This window comes from Rhagoletis pomonella, unplaced genomic scaffold (assembly GCF_013731165.1).
Source record: "Rhagoletis pomonella isolate Grant_MI unplaced genomic scaffold, Rhpom_1.0 Rhpom_scaffold_00008, whole genome shotgun sequence".
Taxonomy (NCBI): Eukaryota; Metazoa; Arthropoda; class Insecta; order Diptera; family Tephritidae; genus Rhagoletis; species Rhagoletis pomonella.
Window position 1 is genome coordinate 39,979,717 of NW_023458562.1, and position 4,413 is coordinate 39,984,129.

Genomic DNA, 4,413 nt, shown 5'->3' on the forward strand with positions numbered 1-4,413 from the left:
TGCACACCTAAGATGCGTTGTGGTAAACTTTTTTTTCATAACATAATGTTCTGCGGATTACTGTTATAAATGCTCACATTTAAACAAAAATGGAAGAATTTTTGTATTATATAATTAATGCTCGCAAGTTCTATTATTAACACTTGCATATTCATACGATGGCGCAACTCCATAAATTATGTGTGCTTTAAATTTATGTGAGTTGTTTTAGAAATAAATATGAAAACTGAATGAAGGGCAAATCATTTTTTTACTTAAATTTCTGGTGAAACCGGCAGTTACTCGAATAAATTCTATTGTACACACATATGTATGTATGTATGTATGTATGTGCTTGCCAAAAAACGGAGAAGGGAAACTCGTTATATCTAAACATATTTATGCAAGGGACTTAAAACTTCGAACATTGCTTTTACCCCGATGACAATGCAATACGAAATATGAATTAATCCACTAGGTGGCACAGGTGTCGATATATTTAAAAAAACTCATATATAGAAAAAACAGCTCCACACAAAATTGAGCCGGTAGGGGCGCAGGAATTGAGATATTATGATAAACCCGCATTTATAGTCCGATATTGTTAATATTTAGAACGTATATTACTAGCCGCCGTTAGGTGGTGCAAGGGGTATGGTTGCCAACCGTACTATAATATATAGTATTGTACAATGGTTTGGGTCTGCGTACTATATATTGTTGGAAAAAAATATAGTATGCAAAAATACTATATTTCTCCAGTTATAAATATAAGTAGATTTCTGTAAAATGGATGACATTTATACTAATATTCAACAATTTTTATGAGCTTGAGGCCGTTTTTAGTGAAAACTTATTGTGGAAAAGCAACAATAATTTGAAACAAGTAATTTTTAGCAAAAAAAAACCGACTTAAAAAAATATATACATATCTATATATTTCATGATCCAATGATCGCATCTAAACCAAATTAGTATGGGACCACCTCTGAGATCGGTTGACGTGGTGCAAAGTTATGCGGTAACATACATAAAAAAAAAAAAAAATATTCCGACGAACTGATAACCTCCTCATTTTTTTGGAAGGCGGTTAAAAATGGTAGAAGTGATAGCTATGTCGGAAATCACCACATTTCCGCAAAGAAGTCTGACTTGCAGTAGGATTCGAACCGACGATCACCACTGACTCAGCCAGTTGCCTACGCACTGTGCTAAGTTTGCCTTGTTAATTCTTGTTGCTTATTTCCACTATTTCACTTTGCTACTTTGCAACTTAACTTAGGGCCGGTTTTTCAATAGTCAGTTAAAATTTATTCCAAGAATAATTTCACTAACAGAGGAATTAATTTGTCTGGCTATTCGTTTGCCAGATAACAGCCGGATAGCGACTGGGACTGACTTTTTGACGTTTCTATTATTTGAAAACAATTTATTAACAAACCGTTTGTGCTGAAACTACTACTGGAATTAAGCGACATTTTCGACGGGTTTTTTCTTGAAGAGGAGCAGGAAATGTTTGAAAATCTCAGGAAGGAAAGAGTAGTGAAACAAAGACCCGACCATTTCGTTGACTGGGAATGCGCGGAGTTCTTCAGAAGATTCAGGATGACAAAAAGTACTGCTCAGTATTTGTGTACCATGATTGAAGATAAATTGAAATACCCTACGTACAGGTTAGTCATTTTTCCATCCATATTTTTCAATCTAAGTCAACATCTTCCCAATATATATTACATACATCTAGAAACCAAGCCGTCTCTCCTATGGAGCAACTGCTAATCTGCTTGCGTTTTTATGCAACCGGGAGCTTTTACATAACTATAGGAGACTTTTCGAATTTACATAAGTCCACAATATGCCGAATGATTAGAAGGGTGACTCAAGCAATCGCATCGCTAAGACCACAATTTATTAAATTTCCATGTAATGCAGATATTTTAAAAATACAAGAAGAATTTTATGATATCGCACGATTCCCACGAGTAATTGCTGCCATGGATTATACAAATGTGCGGATAGTCTCCAGGTTAGTGTTGATGACTTTGAAATACATACTGTTTTATATCACCTACTGATTTATATATGCAGGTGGAAACACAGCTGAAAACTTCAGAAATAGAAAAGGATATTTTTCTATTAATGTTCAAGCTATGTGCACCGCCAAATTGAAGTTTCAAAACATAGTCGCGAGATGGCCTGGGTCTACTCATGATAGCTTGATATTTTTGAATTCGTCTGCAAAATACGCATTTGACAGTGGAACTTTCGGCAGTGGACTGATTCTTGGAGATAGTGGATATTTTCTAAACAATTATTTGGTTACTCCCTATGTTAATACCAGAACTCCAGCAGAACGCCTTTCAATGAGTCACACATTAGAACAAGAAACGTCATTGAACGCTGCTTTGGTGTATGGAAACGACGATTTCCAGTTTTGAGTATTGGGATGAGGTGCGAAATTCCTTTGGTACAGGATATATAGTTGCAACAGCTGTTATACATAATATTACATTGATATGAAAGAAGATAAACCACCCAAAGACCCAGAAGTGAATGTTTATCTGGAAGAACAAATAGAAACTTAAGACGTATTTATGATCCGATTTTATACCTTTCAGTTCTTGTTGTAATAAAAGCGTGTTTTTAGTTTTTTAACTATAATTTTTTGTATATTGTTGTGTACATGTTTATTTATAAATCTGTACTGTAGTGTTTTCGGACGGTACTAGCTCTTACTGCCAATATAGGAGTATTAAATATATGATTAAAACCAATAATATCTTTTTTGATAGATTGTCACAGTATGTAAAATATTTTTCTTCATGTACATACATACGTATGTAGGTGTATGAATGCGAATTACATGATTTTTCGGTTATTGACAAAATAAAAAGCAAAGGTACGGAACCAAATGGCATTTTTTTAAGTTTTTTCTAACTTGATACTTTGATACTTAAATATAAATTTTGTGATACATTTGATCTTTTTTTGTTTCTTTTACGATACAATTTTTCATGACGTCGCGGCACACTGGTCGTACTCTACATCTTATTCCCTTCAATAAATAAACTATACTAACTACCGAAGCAGTTCACTCAATATTTTTAACATACCTACTTGGATACCGTTGCATTTAAAATAAAAAAGAAAACCAAAAGGTCAATTCGAAACGTAAAAAAATAACAAATCAAATAAAAGTCTAAGACAAAAACTTGTTTTAAAAGTTATTGTGGGTGATTTTTTTTATAACAAGAAATAAATGACAATTTGTGACACAGCAATATTTATTTTCGGTCTCTGCCTTTAAGAGAGTGTCACACGATTGGGCATTTGCCCAATATTTGTTGCAAGTCGTATCCCAATCGTGTGAATGCACAAATATTTTTCTTTATCCCAATCACGAAAAACAATTTGATCAAATTTTTCAATATACATAAGTTCGCTGTATTGTACCAATCGTGTGACTAAAAAAAATTACAAATATCACAATATAAAAAGTGTGCAAATGTACCAATCGTGTGACACTGACTATAAAAAACATATTTTTACTTTTGCTGCATATAAGTAAATTAGTGAATTTCAACCCCTGCCAATGTGAATTCGAAGCGAGTTTGATTGAAATTCACTCGGAAGTGAATTGTAGAACCTGCATGAATATTTTAAAGCGCAGACATATCAAGGTGAAAACATCCGGCATTCCAATATTTTCTTAGGCTACCTTAAATGAGGAATAATCACATCAAAAAAAAAAAGTAAATTTCTTAAGGAAGCAACGTCAATGCCTTTTAAACAAACAACAATAATGCGAACATTTACTACAGGAGCCATGGCCGGATTTAAGCACAGGCTACATAGGCGCTAGCCTAGGGTCCCGCGCCACATGAAAAATTAAAACAATAAAAATAAAAAAGGGAAAAATTGTATATATATTTATAATTTTTAAGAAACGTAAAATGCACTGAAGGCGAGTCAATCAAAGATATGTTTAGTTCGTCTTTTACCCTAATCGAAGGGGATTTAAATTGTATTACAACGTAATATAAGTACTAAATAGCTGATTTCGTTAAGTAGACAAAAGAATATGCGTCGTTTCGTCGAGCGGGCGCCAGGCAAACGGAGTACGCGAGCCACCGGCATAGCCATAGGGATACAGTCAATACGACCCACGTTGTAGAGAACAAAGGTGGCGCCCATCTCAGTACCGCTATTCTGCAAGATCGATAGAATACAAGATTGCGCTGATTGATGTGAAATTCGAGAGAGCAACGTGAAAATGACGTCATCGCAGATTTGCCTGTGGAGAGAGATGAGAGGGATCTATCAGTATGTATATGTTTTGCATATGTACATGTATATCTCACTTTCAATACACAAAATCTCCTATGACGTCATATTTCTGTCAAAATTTTCAAGAGAGAGTTAGCGGTATCACAA